Consider the following 18,572-nt stretch of genomic DNA (forward strand, 5'->3'; position numbering starts at 1 on the left):
TTGAATATAACAGAGAAAGCTGAAATTCTGTCATTCAACTTATTAATTCAGCCAAAACGAAAAGTCAAAATAACCTTGAGAAAGAAAATTAGAAAAAAATACTTTGGAGTTTGGCTGAAATATTATAGCAACTGCAAACAGAATGATGATGAATTATGTCTCTAAAATCTAAGTGCTGCAATTATGAGACTCTGAGAACAATCTAGGGAATGATAGATTCAGTTGTTCTGCTATATATGAAGAAAAAAAAAGCACTCAGCTAAAAGAGTGATTCCACATTGAATTCCTTTTCCTTTTAGAAGACAATTGACAATAAGGACAGCCATCCCTTTGGGCAGTTTGAAAACACTATGGCATCCAAAATAAGTTGGTGTACGTCACCCAAGAAATGATAGGAAACAAAATGTGTGCAGATTTTTGATAACAAAATGACACATTGGTTTGCCTTGAAAATCAAACATCAATCAAAGTTATATTCTTGTCTGAATCACTACTGGGATCAGACAATTAGGACTGCCTAGGATGACAACAGACTTGGGATAAAGGTGAAAAAAAATCCAGTTCTTGGAAGACTGACTACATGAACAATCCAAAAGAGAGGTATCCCAAAGTAATAGTTACTATAAAAGGGTCTATACCATTTGTCCGTGAAAACAGGAAAAAATGAAATGGTTTGTATACGACATTTTGTACCATATAAAGTTAAGTGGACATATAGAAAACATTTTGTTTAAAGATGTTTAATGAATTATCATTATAGCCAAGCAGCTGATTAAATACAAATGTGGCAGGTGTTTACTTGAGGTTGGCGAATAACTTATTTTTCAGTTTGGTGGCAGTTCTGAAAAAAAACAGTGCAGGTCAGTATTTCCAGTGAATTGAAGTCTGTTTTGTGCCTATTCCAGAGCAAAGATTTGAACTGGAGTGTCCAATATCTCAGGTGAGTGCCTTAACTACGAGGTTAAATATTATGGAAGGAGGTGGAGGGCTCGGATGGGGAGGGAACTGCTGCAATCTGACCACAACCTTCTCCAACTGTCTTGAGAATGGCAAAACTGTTCATGTCAAATTCAGGTATAGTTTTGGGTCAATTGAAACTACATTATTCATCAAACAAATTATTCATTCACAAAATTTCACCCTGACCTAATGTTAGCTACTACAAATGAGGGTATACTACTGCTACTCCTAAAGTACAACATCCAAAGATAGAAATTTGTTTTTATCAGTAATTAGGAAAGCAACAGATGAAAGATTAGAATCTCTGGATCTGAATCTTACTTTGCTTACATCACTACAAATGAGCAGGAACTCCACTGACCTCATGAGATCAGAATCAGTCCCTCAGTCTTCAAGTTCCCATGGCTGTCAACCATTTTCTTTCACTCAAGTTTGGTGATACCTTGTGTAAGAAAGTTATTAAAATACATGGTTCCATTTAGGCTAAAGGAAGCCTCAGTGTCTCAGACAGAGAGATGAGGCCCAATTAAGAGGAAGATTCACCCTCTAAATAGTAACTGGGGAAGCATTCCTATAGAGAGCTCCTCTCAAACTGCAGTGGAAGGGTGTTTTGAGGACATGTCTCACTGCTGCCTCTGGCAGTTGGTTCATTAACTGATCAAGAGTGAAGCCCGTCATTTCTTGGACAACAAAAAGATTGAACTATAGAACCTTGTGAAATTTGCGTTTTATGTAGTCTTGGAAAGATTAGATTATTAATGAGTAAATGTTAGTAAATGTTGATTTCATCATAGTCAAACACAAATCAATCAGAAAATATTTCCATTGATAATAATTGAAATTTATAGATAAAGAAAAAAAGTAATTCAAGAAGTAATTGAGAAGTAATTCAAGTTTGATGTCAGTATATTTACTTTGTATATTTTGACCTAATGTTGCCAATTTGTGTTTTAACAGTTATGAAGTTTTAACTTTTTGAATCTTACCATACACTGTCATTAAATAATTATTATCAGATACCAGGCCTAATAACTTCCCATTACTGTGAAAAATTAAATAAAAATTTTAAAAAAGCTTAGAAATAAACAACATTATCCACTGAAATTATTAAAAAACAAACAAACAAACCAACTTCTGCCAAACCTAATTATAAAGCACTACCTATAGGTTAGAGAGATTGAGCAGGAGAAAGGGATTACTAACCTTTAATAAAGATTATTTTAATTCATCCTTCAATGACCAAATCCAAGGGGAGATGACACCAGTACCTAAGGAGCAAACATGAGAATTGAATTGAGAGGGGAAAAAGAGAAGCGAACAGCCCTGCGCTCCAGAGAGGTAACCACTGGAAGGCTTAAGTATTGTCCACGTACATATTTGAATTCCACTCACATTCCAAACACACAGGTTCAGACTCTGATCTGTTACTCTAGATTTACACTAACTCCACTGCAGTCAAAGAATTTACTATTGGTTTACATTGGTGCCTCTAAGATCACAATCCACCCAAGACTATAACATTCTATTTTAAACACCTGATTTTTGCAGGAGAAAAATATAGTTCACACAATTAATCTTCATACCTTAAAAAAGGGGATTACTGGGATGAATATTGTTCAGTGTGGACATGGGAACAATGAGACACAGATACATCAACATGGTTATTTCAGAGGCCACAAGTGTATTTCAAACTGTTACGTAACTAGTTTGCCACCCCAAACTACTAGGCAAGACTGCTCCAGAATGTAACTGAACCGGCACCAATGGCCCCCGTGTACTATGAACCTGAGAGTGAGTGTGATGGCCATGGCCCGTCTACACACACAGGCCTGCCCTAACTGGCATTTTAATTCCCTGTCCACTCTCGTCTCCACACCAAAGGTAGGGGAAACTAAATGAAGGGACCCACTAGCTATATGAGACACAGAAGCACAGCCCCTCACCATGTCATGTGGCTGTCCCAGACCAATGGCCAAGCAGTGACTGGTTTATAGGGATCTCAGTCAGACCCTTTCTAATCCACTAACTGTGTGACAATGGTAATTTAATCCACTCTCCTCTGTGCCCCACCCCCAAACACACCAACAACCCAGACCTCCTGGATGCCAGGTTAAAGGTGATAAAGCCCCCACAGCCATTTGTCAATTTTTCTAAATGGAAAAATACCTTCCAGACTCCAAAACTGGGGCATCAACAAAGTCCAGGTACTAAAGTAAGAATGGGAAGCGGGTGGAGTTGAAACAGAGAACTCACAATGGCTACCTGGCTTGGCAACAAACAGTATAACCCACTCCCATGCTCTGCCACTACCAACAGGAGCCAATCATCCAGCCCAGCACCACCCCCTGTGCCCAATTGCACCAGCAATTGGCAGGAGAGGGCCTAGAATCTGAGCCAGATGCATTATATGATCCTCCCACTTTCCACTCATCCTGCTCTGCAACACAAGGAAAAGGTGGGGAAAATGGGGAAGAGAAAAGCAGCAGCCCCCACATATCGCAAGCAAAGGGTGGGAGAAGGAAAAGAGAGGATAAATATGAAACTTTGCCTCAGCTGTTCCCAGATGATACTTCTCCCTGCACCCTCACCTCCCTTTCAACCCATAGGGTGTCCCCACTGCTCCTACCCCCATCAAAACCACATCCCTCCTACCTGGGTGAGCATTATGTAACTGTTATGATTCAATATATAATTGGGTACAAAACCTTTGCATAGTTTAACTATGTTTCACAAATCTGCTACGTGAATTAAAATGTGGATTTCATTACATGCATTTTGGGTGATCTTTGAATACAATAGTGGTGAAACGCAATGTTTATTCTATTGATTTCTCATTTACCAGGCAGTTATAAAAGTAGAAAGTAGTTCACTACATCAGTGAAGTTCTTTGTCAAGGGTTATTGGAACACCAATTAACTTGAGCTTTATTGAAGAAAAGTTATCCCTCCAATAAAATGGTTCAAAACTTTATTAAGATTTGTTTAACTTGAGTTCTACATGAGTTATAGTCCTTTGAGCACTATGAAAGTACATCCCAGAGTAGGATGTGATACATATCCCCAACAGGCTCTCTGCTAAATATTGCAATGCCTTCCAGAACTTCAGAGGAGAATAGCTGCTGCCCATTAAAAGTCTGCAGTGTGTGCATACACTGTGGTGATGAGCACAGTATAAAAACCTATATAGATTAAAATAGAATTGTGTCCTTCTTCATGACCAGCCAGTTCTACTGACTATTCTGTTTGAATCTAATTAGGTTTTTTATATCACACCCATCACCACAGTCTCTGAGCAATGATTAATGTGGCAGGGATGTGGCCAGGGCTCTTCCTCTTCACCATACGTTTTGGGGTGACTGGCAATTGTGGAGGCTCTAGTTCTGAACAGTCCCTGTACTTGGGGAAGAATGAGAGCTGCAACAGTGGCTGGACTGTACATGTCATTTTGGAAGTCCTTTGCATCTTCCCCATCTCTTGTGAATGTGCACAGAGGCTAACCATAATCAAGCCCTACAAATCTGAGTCTTTCTGTATGATGTTAATGTAGAAAAAAGACAGGTGGGCCACACTTTAATAATCAATTGCTACTATCATCATATATCACCTAGCATAGCAAGAGTGACCATTACAATAACATGTTCTTCACCAGGACATCCTAACTCCATTGAAGGCATAATGCAAAGAATCAATAAAAGGACGTGTGAGAAGAAAATTTGGAGGAATGGGCTATGAGACACACTGCAAGGAACACAAATGGAAAAATGCAACTAAATGAAAGTGCACCTTGTAAACACATCAAAAGTATATAATAAAGTTAGCCAAGACATTCCTTCAGGTACAAATGAAACAGCATAGTTAACATGGGAAGACAAACAGCTTTTGCATATTATCCTTCATTCATTTCTTGCAGTGTGTGGCAATAATACAGAAATGGATAGGAAATGGTTTGCAGTATTTCATTTGTTTTGGGTGTGTGAACCAAATTAACATCACTGAGAAAATCAAGGAAAATTAAATAGGGAAGTCAGTGTTGAAAACATTTTCTTGGTTCTGTTCCAGCCTGCTTCTCTGGCCCTGAATGTCTTTATTTTCTTCCCCCTCCCCCTCTTTAATTAATTTTCTCTTTTCTCCTTTCCCCCCGCACCGGAGCAGGTCTTTGCCCTATTTGCATTACATTTTAAGACCAAAGTTATTGAGTCCCTCCCCTTCATTCCATGATTGATATTTGCAAGAGAGAATGTGCTAATGGTGCAGAAAAGTGCATATGAACTTGAGAAATCATTGCTGGATCATAATACGGAGCCAGAGATAATGTTGAGATACACTCTAGTGTGAGTGGAGCAGACTTTGAACTGTCATTCTTTATACACGTCACTTTGGAATAGGTTTGAAAATCATCTGGTCAAATATTTCATTTCAAGAAAAAAATTTGTATGCCAAAAGAAAATATTATGTTAATCTACTGAAACTTGGGCCCCATGCTGCTTCAAATAAGATTAAAGGGACTGCCTACCAGGGTGAAGTTCTATTGAGTTTATAAATATTCATTGCTATATTGAAAAGTTTAAAGCAGTCTGAATTTTGCTTAATTGCTCACAGAAAGTAATCTTCTTATTTAAAAGAATATTGTTAATTAGATTTACAAGGAAAAAGAACTGGGAATCCAAGACTTTTATATAAAGAGAGGGCTTCAGGCAGCTGAATGTTATGAAACACAAAAAGTGATCAGATCAATTATGAGGGTTAAATTGGTTAATAGTTTGGTACCCAGATACTTTTCATTAACAAGATAATATTTAATATTAAAAGAAATATAATTTAAAATTGTAGTAAAAGATCTGTAGATAAATGGACTTCTTAAATTTGACACTTTAGAGTGTTTGTCCAAAAGCTAGAGTATCCCCAGACATTACTAGACAAAAGGGCACCAGCTAAAAGTTATAGCTAAACCTTGGAAAAAATACTGATCTGATCTGCCAGAGCTGTTGTAAACATCATCTAGTTTAATCTTCTGCACATCCCAGGCTGTTAAATTTCAGCTAGTTACCCCTCTGTTGAACCAAATAACTTGTGTTTGACAAAAGCATATCTGCCAGAAAGGTATCAAGTTTTTATTTGAAGACATCAGGAGATACAGAACCTGCCACTTACCTTGGTACTTTGTTCCGATGGCTAATCACCCTCACTGTTAAAAAATTGTGTCTGAATTTGAACATTTCTGACTTCAGCTTCTATGTACTGATTCTTGTTATACCTTTCTCTGCTAGATTAAACAGCCTTTTAATACCCAATAGCTTCTCCCCATGGAGATATTTATACACAGAGAATCAAAAGGGAAATAATTGAATTTAATGGAAAGACACCCATTGACTTCAATATGCTTTGGTCTCAGAGTCCTAAAAGGTTTTTATTTCTCGCCCCCTCCCTCCCCCCGCCCCCCGCATCCCATATTAAAAAAAAAAAAAGCCTGTTCAGTAATATAACACTTATGGTCAATTTTTGCAACAAACGGCATAGGATGAAATTCATTGGTGGCTCAGAGAGCCAATGAACGACTCTCTATACATCACACGTTGGACCTGTGTGGTTTTCTATGGGCAGATCAGTCATGTAGAAGTGTTTGCTGTGCTGGTCCCTCATTAGTTGGCATGGAAGATACAATGGAGGTTGGCCATGGTAGACATGAAATCCATAATTACATGGATCCTGTGGATTCAGTACCCCACGTAACTGGTATCGAGGGGCTATGGCTGCTATTCTAGGCCACAGGCAATACATATTGGTCTGATCTCATATCTACTCCTTGTATGGGGGCGGGGAGACTTCACCCAGAGGGAATGCAAAATGTCGGAAAAAAAGTCTTATATACTTATTAGAACAAAACAGTTTTTCAATCTAAGTCCACAGAGAATGGGAGTCATGAGGAAGCAAAGAGAAAATAAAGACTAATATGAATAACAAGAATTATAATAGATACTGTATATGAAAATGGGGTAACTGAGTCACAAAGTTCTATTCTAATCATATTATAATAATCAGAACTGCAATCTAATAAATGCTTACATGCCTGTCCTTTCATCTCTGATTTGTAAAAACAACATAAAAGAAAAATTACTAATTTTGAAGGCTTCAGCAACAAAACAAAAGAAAAAGAAGAAGCCGGAGACCACTGTCAAACAGGAAAAGGAAAATTCTGTTAACAATTAAAGATAATTATCATCCACATAATCCCTTAGGCTACACTGATGAAGCCAGCCCACAATTATTATTGTAGCAGCAGATAATGAGTCAAGATGCACTGGCTGGCTTTCCCCTTTTAAAAAAGATGCCCCTCTGATCCATATTCAAGTATATGAAAACATTCCCATAAAATTAAATGCTGCAGTTTGCAAGGAAACAACAAGTACTTAGTCCTCAGATTTAAGATTCTCTGCCTAGGAGTCCCTCTTTAGGCTTGTGTAGTTATAGAGAAATAAGGATATGTGATTATTTCCCTGATAAAAATTGTGTAAGTTATTATAAAACAGACAAAAATATTTGAGGGCATAATCTATGCCATACAGAAATATAAACATAATGAAAGCATTCAATTTAATGGCTGATCTAGAGATTCATAGATACTAAGGTCAAAAGGGACCATTATGATCATCTAGTCTGACCTCCTGCACAACGCAGGCCACAGAACCTCACCCACCCACTCCTGCGAAAAACCTCTCACCTATGTCTGAGCTATTGAAGTCCTCAAATCGTGGTTTAAAGACTTCAAGGAGCAGAGATTCCTCCAGCAAGTGACTCGTGCCCCATGCTACAGAGGAAGGCGAAAAACCTCCAAGGCCTCTTCCAATCTGCCCTGGAGGAAAATTTCTTCCCGACCCCAAATATGGCGATCAGCTAAACCCTGAGCATATGGGCAAGATTCACCAGCCAGATACCCAAGAAAGAATTTTCTGTAGTAACTCATATCCCACCCCATCTAACATCCCATCACAGGCCATTGGGCCTATTTACCATGAATAGTTAAAGATCAATTAATTGCCAAAAGCATGTTATCCCATCATACCATCTCCTCCATAAACTTATCGAGTTTAATCTTAAAGCCACATAGGTCTTTTGCCCCCACTGCTTCCCTTGGAAGGCTATTCCAAAATTTCACTCCTCTGATGGTTAGAAACCTTCATCTAATTTCAAGTCTAAACTTCCCAATGACCAGTTTATATCCATTTGTTCTTGTGTCCACATTGGTACTGAGCTTAAAGAATTCCTCTCCCTCTCCGGTATTTATCCCTCTGATATATTTATAGAGAGCAATCATATCTCCCCTCAACCTTCTTTTAGTTAGGCTAAACAAGCCAAGCTCCTTGAGTCTCCTTTCATAAGACAGGTTTTCCATTCCTCGGATCATCCTAGTAGCCCTTCTCTTTACCTATTCCAGTTTGAATTCATCCTTCTTAAACATAGGAGACCAGAACTGCACACAGTATTCCAGGTGAGGTCTCACCAGTGCCTCCTTATCTCTACTGGAAATACCTCGCCTGATGCATCCCAAAACCGCATTAGCTTTTTTCATGGCCATATCACATGGGTGATGGGGTGAAAGGAAACATGCTTGTTGATACAAAGCTCAATATTTTTCTTTAGGTACCAGTGGAAATTGGAATGGGAGTAAATAAAGAAGAGAGTAACAGCGCTTGCAGAAGACCCTTTGCAGGCATACCAGGTGGCTGTGGATGTTCGAGTTACGGGACATATTACAAGACGAAGGGGATGGAGCTGAAGAATATTCTGTTTACACAGCATGCTCCCCTCTGAAGCAAGTGGATTTTCAAATTGAAATCTGCAAGACAAATGTGATCCAAGATAATTAACTCCAACTATGTACCTGTCCCCCTAGAAAAGGATAAGGGGGGTGTGTGTTTGAATAAGATGTGGTAGGAAAGAGAGAACAAATAGCCTCAGCCCTCCAGAAGAAGCATTGATGGCAGGAAGAGGCAAAGGGGACAGCAATGCTGAGGAACTGTGCCAATTTTGCTGCCCTATGGCCTATGGAGATGCAGCCTGGTATATCTGTAGAGCCTCAGGTTCTGCAGTGTTTCAAAACTATGGACTTCTTCCTCAAAATGGTTAGAAACGTGAAGGCAAATGAGAAAAGATCCCCATGAGGTAAGTGTTGTACCAATTCAGTGGATTTCTTTCCTACCCTGAGTTTTCCTTTGGGCATAAATACAGACAGTAGGCTGATATCAGTGTTTAATAATCTAGCCATACAATTCTGAGTGCTGAAAATTTGAGTAGGAAGTGGATTTGGTTCTGGTATATATGAAGCAGGCTTAAATCCCTTATTAGTGAACAATTGTGCTAAATTGGTAATGCTGTTTCATTAAAATCTGAGCAGAACTGTTCCCATTCAGAGTGTGATTATTTACAAGAGTTAAAGAAAATTCTCTAACCACATACAGGGCAATGTCCTCCACTGCAGAGAGGAAAGGCACAGAAAGTTCCCTCCATTTTCTTCTTTACAATTCCCTAGAAGCTCCTATATGCATGCTATGTGGATTTGGGGCTCTGCAATTTTGCTTTCTGAGTCATCGAGCCTCTCAAAATATATGGGATTCTCTCATGTAAGATACTGCTGGCACTATCTTATGCCAAAGCCCTCTCTGCACTCAACTTCCCTGTGGAGTTTGTTTGGTCCAGGCAAGGGACCAATGTGAGTACAGCTCCTAAGGGACCAGTGCCTCTGATGAAGAAAGAAAGAGTCAGGAAGAAATATAAAGGCACGAAGATGCTGGATCCCTTGATATCCCTTGGATTTCCACACAGCTGTACAGCTATTTATTTTGAGTATTTTATTTATAATTAGGGCTCAGCAGAGAAAGATATTTACATCCTGCAGAAGATTTTGAGCTTTCAAAATCTGGTTTTGTTCTGATTTGGACAAAAGCCAATTTTTTAAAAATTCTCCTGGAAAGGGAATGGAGAAGCAGAGCCTGGAAGCTCTGGGGTCCCTGACTCCAAGGAAGTCTGAATATAAGAATATAAGAACAGCCCTACTGGATCAGACCAAAGGTCCATCTCGGCCAGTATCCTGTCTTGTGACAGTGGCCAGTGCCTGGTGCCCCAGAGGCAATGAACAGAACAGGTAATCATCAAGTGATCCATCCCCTGTTGTCCATTCCCAGCTTCTGACAAGCAGAGGCTAGGGACACCATTCCTGCCCATCCTGGCTAATAGCCATTGATGGACCTATCCTCCATGAACTTATCTAGTTCTTTTTTGAACCCTGTTCTAGTCTTGGCCTTCACAACATCCTCTGGCAAGAAGTTCCACAGCTTGACTGTGCGTTGTGTGAAAAAATACTTCCTTTTGTTTCTTTTAAATGTGCTGCCTATTAATTTCACTTGGTGGCCCCTAGTTCTTGTGTTATGAGAAGAAGTAAATAACACTTCCTTATTTACATTCTCCACACCAGTCATGATTTTATAGACCTCTATCATATTCTCCCTTAGTTGTCTCTTTTCCAAGCTGAAAAGTCCCAGTCTTATTAATATCTCCATAGTCTGGCAGGCTGCTGAGGAGCCTGGTGGGTGAACTGGCAGAAAACTAGGCAGGTTTCTATTGGAGCCCTGCCTGGGTTCTGCCAGAACGTTGTCAGAATCAAACAAACAGCATCTGCAATTATATCAATTTTTGTTTATCTTCAGTTTCCAAATTGAAAACAAGCAAAGATCAAGAGTCAAATTTTCAAAAGCAATTAAATGATTAAAGCTCCAAAGCCTCAGTGGGTGCCGAAGACACTTCTGAAAATGTGATCCTTAAGTCTTGGTGCTTTTTTGTTTTTGTTCAATAGGCATGATAAATTTAGATTGCTGTTGGAGTTTATACTGCTCTCCGTGCCATTGCGAAATTGCTAGTGGTGGTAAAGCTCTACAAATAAGATGCTATCTCAGGCTACATTTCCATTTTCTGGGGTGCAAACCCATTGAGAAAAAATACAAAACAGAACAGTACCTCCTGATATGATTGTTCCCTACTGCAATAACAGCATTGATCTACTCGCTGTAATCATGCACAACAAACTGTTTTATATTCTGTTGTGCATCCCAAATAGACCATTTTGATATGAAGGAACTAAACACCAGCTGTGAACTGTAAGTGGACAGATTTCAAGGAATAATCCATCTTTCATGAAGGTGCATTAAACAAATCGCCTCACTGTAATCAGTTCTATGGATTTGTGAAGGAGATGATGGAAAGATGTCACAGTATATGATTACAACCCCCCTTTGAGCATCTTTGGCCAAGGGGACTTATGATCTGAAGGCCACATGATGGATTTACTGGTAGTTTCTTCAGAGAGGGGGAAATGGTTTATACAGAAAAAAAGGCAACAACTGTTCTGAAAATTGGTTTTAAAATGTTAAGGCATTTCTGAAGCATTTTTTCCTTTTGGATTTGAACTTACTGATATCTATCATGAGCTGCTGTGTCAGCATATCCTTTACCCCACAGAGAAAAGGATAATAAATCTGTATTACATTTTGAGAAAAGAGCATTCCTATGCTTTGGTATTGGCTTTCATACAAGTTATTTCTAGCAATAGGTCGCATTCACCCATTGTCTGTTCTTCAATACATGGATTGGTACATGCGTTCTTTGAAGCTAAAAGAAGACTCAGATTTATTTATATGAGGTACATAAAGCTTTAATTACTATTATACATTTTCAACATGCAACAAACACATTTAATAATTAAATATTTACAGTAGTTAATAAAAAATTTTCTTCCTGAAATGTAGCCTTCTGAATATTTAGTCACAAACTCTAATTTCAGGCATCATCATGTCTGAAACTGTAATTTCATAGCTTTTAATCCATCCATAACCTGCTTTATGATCAGCGAGGCACAAAATCAAACTAAAACAATGGATAATTCAGCAATTCACACATTCTGTCATATTGTAATGTCATTTTGAACCTGTAGACAATTATTCTATTGAAACTATTTCCTAAACACTGCAAAGTCATTTTCCTATTAATGCCTCTCAAAGGAGAGACACATCTGTCCAATGTATTATAGGACCTGATTCTCAGCTAATTTACACCAGTTCTAACCCATTATAATTCCACTGACTTAAAGCACTTATTTGTCTGATAAATACAGAATTGGGCCCCTCATGCTTTTCTTATGCTGAGCTATAACACTTCCCTCAGCCTCATGGTTAATTTCCCTACATATTCTTAAGAAAAAAATCAGCTAACAGAAAGTGAGTCAGATGCTGAAATAACTTCTCCATGAATTTTACTGAAGTTCCTGGTTACTGACAACCAGAATTTTTCTCTTTTCTGACATGCTCTTCCACTTATATACAAACGGTCATTCCTCCCTACCAAAACTCCAATAGAGAAGAGTTTTGGTAACTAAAGGCCAGATTAATCCTACCTGCTGGGTGAAGCAACCGTAAATACACACATGGGACCATTAGAAAAGGAAGCCAGTTCTCCAGAAATAACCTTGGAGAGTTTTACCTATATTAGCTCCTTTGGCAGCAGATATGGGTGAGGGCTGTACATTCTGAAGGCTCTTAGCCAAATGTATCTGGGAGGAAAGTAACTCTTCTACAGAGAGGCAGAAAGAAAAGTTTGCTGCACCAGTGGCATTTTCCCTCTGGTTCTAGAGTGAAAACAGAGGAGTGTAATACAGCTCCAAAATAAACAACAAAACAAAGATGGAGAGTGTGTTGGGAGAGATGGAGAGCTCTTCATTACTGTATGTTTATCAGCCTAATTTATGTAATTTTTTTGTTTAGTTATTTCTAGGATTACTTTGCACCTAAGGAATCACTTTGGTATTTCAGAACCAAGATATTATACACCCAACAGTGAACTTCAAAAAGGATCACTGCATGATGAAATATGCAGATACAATTTTCAAACACCTTGCAGCCTGAAGAAACCCATTTATCCTAATATTTGCTGATGGCCCCAAATTCTTAGACACTAAAATATGTTCCTAGAATCTGACATGGATTTTTCCAACACCCAATTTTCCTGAGAGGGAGTTTTGCCTGAGTAATTAAGAATAGAGGATTGAGACCCCCCCCCCACCCAAAAAAGTCATTGTTAAGCTTCTCCTCTGTTCAACTGTTCTCCTCTGTTCCTGTGGACAATTAAAAATATGACTAATGTTAAGTGTTCATTTTACTAGAAGTTAAATTTTAACATGATTTCTTCCTTGTGTCATCCCCCCACCCACCCACCTGCCCAGTAGGCTGGGATTATCAAAGTGGCCAACAGGAATCCCTATCATCAGGATTCCCGGTTAGCTCAGGTAAATGTAGCAAGGTGGGCTCTGGACCCCTGGCAGGGCTGGGAAAACAAATAGTCTACGGCCCCTAAGCCTCCTGGCTGGGACAGGCAATAGCAATTGGGGTTCTGGACCTTTGGGTAGAGCAGAACAACAATCAGTCTGTAGCCCCCAGGCAGGGCAGGGCAGGGCAGGGTGAACAAACAGTCTGTGGCTCCTGAGCTTCTGGGCTGGGGCAGACAGTAGCAATTGGGGGAAATCAATCCTTTTTGGCAGAGAAGGACAGCAATTAGTCTGTAGTCCCTGGGCAGGCAGGGCAGGGCAAACAAACAGTGTGTGGCTCCGGAGCTTCCAGGCTGAGGCTGAAAGCAAACAACAGTCAGACCTAGTGGCCTGTGGCGTGTGGTAGGGCAGGGGCGGGGAACCTACGGCCCATAGGGCTGGATATGGTCCCTTCTTCATTTAATCTGGCCCATAGTAAGTCTTCCCACCACAGGCCAAAAGCGCAGAGCCTCGGTGCCCCCCGTGAGCCTGGAACCCCAAGTGCTGGCTCGCCCTGCTGCGGGAGGAAGCTGGGGTTTCCAGGCCATTAAAAGTCCGGTCAACTTTGCACAGATCCTGGAAGCGACCGGCATGTCCCTGCAGCCCCGAGGAGCAGAGGCGACCAGGGTCAGCTCCACAGCTCCCATTGGCCAGGAACCATGGCTAATGGGAGCAGCGGTGGTGGGGCCTGCAGGCGCGGACAGGTCACACAGTACACCACAAGCAGCCCCCTGACCACTCCTTGTCAGGGCTGGCCATGGCAGGCACTTCTGGGAGCAGCGCGGAGGCAGGGCGGGTAGCTAGCCTGCCTTAGCCCTGCTGCACCACCGACCAGGAGCCACCTGAGGTAAGCACCACCCAGACGAAGCTGGATCCCGAACTCCCTGTCCCACATCAGAACCCCCTCCCTCACCCTAACTCCCTTCCAGATCCCACCCCCCCTGCCCCAGCCCTGAGCCTGCTCCTGCACTCTAAACCTCTCAGCCTCAGCCTGGAGCCCCCTACTGCACCCTAAACCCCTCATCCCAGCCCCACCCCAGAGCCCACACCCCCAGCTGAAGCCCTCACCCCTCCCACACCCCATCCCCCTGCCCCTGCCCCAGCCCAGATCCCCTCCCACACCAGGAACCCCTCGTTTCTGGCCTCACCCCGGAGCTAGAGGAAGCCCTGAGCCTCCGCGCCACCTATGGCAGTGTGTGTGGCCCACAACTGTTTTTTTTCTGTGGGTCAATGTCCCCGATACAAAAAAGGTTCCCCAGCCTTGTGGTAGGGGAACCCGGCTCCACCTGCTCCTCTGGGTTCTGACCCAGGGCCCTATAAGCTGGGGACTTCCCTGTTAAGGGTTTAGGCATCAGCTTCTACTACATCCCCTGGGTCCCTTCCTACCACAAATTGCATCCCAGGCATCTCCTTGGCTGGTGGTGGTTTGGCATCCCCATCAGTCTCCGCAGCCTGCGAGTTGTCCACAGCGTAGTCCAGGGCCAAGGGCGCGGCCACCTGGAGCTCACTGGCACCTCTGGAGGAGCCTGTAGTACACATCCTTCGTCCTCCTGAGCCAGCATCAACTGGGCTGGGTTGCCTCCTTTTTATCTGGCTCTTCCACCTGGAGCATGCACAGCAAGGGAAAGGAGGCGTGGTCACCTGGGCTCACAGTGATTGGTCCACCCCTACTGGCCCAGTGCGTGGTTGGTGTACCCCATCACAAGGGGGACAGAGTTTAGGAAGATGTAAAACTCCTTTAATATACGTATTCCACTTGTTTTATAACAACATTGCAGAAGTGTCTCCCCCACACTTAGTTCTGACCAATTTACTGTATGCCCTGACACGACATAACTGGCATAAAAATAATTGTTGGGGGATATTTGCAAAGCCACCAATGGCAGTTGGTCACACACATCCCTTTGGAAGTCCATGGGAGTCATGCAAATAACTCCCAGTGGGTATGGGGTGCCTAACAACCATTTGTACCTATGAAAAATTTCCTGTTATTCATAAGTCTCCTCTTGCATGTACATACGTAACACAAAATCAAAACTCACCAAAAAAAAAGTAATTTGTCCAAGAAATCAAGGTCTCAACCCTCTTTCAATGAGACCAAATGAGGAAGGAGAGAGGACACTTCTTCCCCACACTCACTTCCATTAGATAGTGCATATCACCATCTTTTTCTTGTTCTTGAAGAGTAGAAATGAATGCTGCCCACTAAATCTAACACTATGGAGAACGTTTATCTGCAAAAAAGTCACCAAATACCTTTTAAACAATAAGAATTTCAGGTGAACATCAACTATGAGTATAGGCATGACATTACCAACTTGAATCATGCTAATGTCCCAGCTGAGACTCAAACCATTGTTTATCACGATATGCTATGTCTGTGTTTAAGTATGAGACAACCCTTAACTTGAAAAAGTCTGTATCCAAGATACAAATATTGTTATGCATAATCAGACAGAGGGCGTTTCAAGGAATGGGTGCATGCCATATTTACTTTTTTCAGGAGCTATTGCAAAATTAGCTCAAAACTAATTGAAACACTAGCTGACTAGGAAATACATGTTGAGATTATTGATATATTTACAGCTGTTTCCATAATTACATTATGGGTTGCGTAACATTTCTGAGGTAACTGACTGACAAACTGACCTTGAAATGTTTAACATTCATAAACCAGTCAGAGAACACTTCAATCTCTCTGGTCACGCGATTACAGACATGAAAGTTGCGATATTACAACAGAAAAACTTCAAAACTAGACTCAAGCGAGAGACTGCTGAATTGGAATTCATTTGCAAATTGGATACAATTAACTTAGGCTTGAATAGAGACTGGGAGTGGCTAAGTCATTATGCAAGGTAACCTATTTCCCCTTGTTTTTTCCTATCCCCCCACTGTTCCTCAGACGTTTTTGTTAAACCCTGGATTTGTGCTGGAAATAGCCCACCTTGATTATCATACACATTGTAAGGAGAGTGATCACTTTAGATAAGCTATTACCAGCAGGAGAGTGGGGTGGGGGGAGAGAAAACCTTTTGAAGTGCTAAACACCCATTTTTTCATGGTCTGTGTGTATAAAACATCCTCACTGCATTTTCCACTTTATGCATCCAATGAAGTGAGCTGTAGCTCACGAAAGCTTATGCTCAAATAAATTGGTTAGTCTCTAAGGTGCCACAAGTACTCCTTGACCTTGAAATATCGTTTTTATTCCTAAATCTTGAAGTGATAGAAGCAAAATAAATGTGTTGCTATTTCTTTTGAATTAACATAGCACATTTTATTACTATTCCTTTTTTCTTTCTGCCAACAGACCTGGATAGACACTGACAAGGCAGTGGGAGATTGTGAAGACCAAATTTCTGACATTCAGTTCCCTCAGATGTTAATTTATTACAATGGAAAATAATCTGCATCCCACAATGAAGCAAAAGACACGGCCAAATCCTTTTACTTAAAGGTTATAGCAACTAAAAATAATTTTCTCTGGAGGGAAACTTTGTTGTATAGAATTAAAATGGTCTGCTGAGACAAGCAACATCAGAAGTCATAGTTAACTACAGCATGCTCACTCTGGGTCTTTGTTTAGTTGAAGGCATTGGATAAGAAGAAAACACCATCTGTGTGCAGCCAGAATCAATTTCTGACACTAGGTGTCAAGAAAACAGGGAAAGTAGCACAACTGTCCTCAAGGAGTGCATTGAATTAGAATAATAGCAAAGTAGGAACTATGGGCTTGTTTGTTAGAAATACAGAGCACCAAGAACTTCAGTTGAAGTCAGTGGAGGCTGTGGGCACTCAGAATCCCTGAATATCAAACAGATCCAAGATTTACTTTTAATTAAAATTATGCAAAGTTAGCATATACAAGCCCCAATACTCTTCTATCCTTACCCTTTCTTGTAATACAATGCTATTACCGTTCCAACAGTTTCAGTGAGCAACTCTGGATTAAAAACATCACATAAAGTGGCCAGGAACTTCTTAATAATTTTGTAGAAGTCAATAGAAATATGTGTGGTCTGGGAGATAAACGTTGAAATACAGCTTGTTACAAATACAGTAGTATTTGACCTTAGCATCCTCATCTGAACGACAACCACCATTCTGTACTGAAGTTAAATAAAAGAGAGGAAAACCATTGAGTATTTTTGTTTTCAAATAGCATATATCTGCTAATATACAGTTCCTTTCTAATTCAGTGATTCCTGTCAGCTGATAAAAAACAGGTAAAATGGATATTAACTGCACAACTGGACTGAACAGAAACATTGGAAAAAGGATACAGAACTTCTGTCATTTCAAGGAAAGCAATAGTTAAACAAAGATAAAACAGTATTTGCTGATTCGGAAACAGAGTATTCTTTTATTTATCTTTTGCCTTTGAAGAAAATGATTATTGCAACATTGCTTTTGCATCACTATGTTTACTACCAGAAAAAGTGCAGAGATGGGTATTTAACTGCAATAACCTGATATAACTTTCATCCAGAGAGGATTTAAAGTGCCTTCAAACTTTATCTCTGAATATAGAAGTTACACATGGGAATTAATGTGCAACCAACTCCAGGATCAAATGTGATAACTTTAGATGCAATTATATTACACAATAGATTAGAACAGGGAGTAGAAAAATAGTTTATCCAATGAAACCAGGGAGATATTTTATGTAGGCAGAACATATTTTCTCAAATAGAAATTTAGCCATGGGGTTAAAAGTACTACTTTGGCTCTAAGTAACATGTGGGTAAATTTTTCAACAACATCTGTCACTTATGAGCCTAAGTCTCATTTTCAAAAGTGACCTAGGTGCTTTTGAAAATTTAACCTGGGATCTGTAATGACCACATTATATTCATGTTCCATACTTAATTATAAGGGGTAAAAAGTAGACCATGTATAAGGAGACACAGCTGCCTACATTACTGAACTTGTGAACCTATTAATAACAGAGTGAAAGGAGAACTTTTTTAAAACTTTGAAGTAGAGTTATTTTAAAACAGTGAAAGAATTACTTTATGGATGAAAACATTGTCTCTACATACAAGGATTACCACTAAAGTTGCTATCTGTAAAGCTGTCAGGAATTTTTTGACAAAAGATATTTGAGTCAGAAAATGCCAGTATATTGAAACTGAAACTGTTCATGCAAAAATGTCGATTTCAACAAATTTCTTGTCACAATATTTTTTGAAGAGAAAGTTTTAAGATTAAAAAATGTTGGAATATCTCAAATTGACAAAAATATGATTTTTTTTTTAGTTTGA

The sequence above is a fragment of the Natator depressus genome, chromosome 4 (genome assembly GCF_965152275.1).
Source record: "Natator depressus isolate rNatDep1 chromosome 4, rNatDep2.hap1, whole genome shotgun sequence".
In the NCBI taxonomy this organism is placed as follows: Eukaryota; Metazoa; Chordata; order Testudines; family Cheloniidae; genus Natator; species Natator depressus.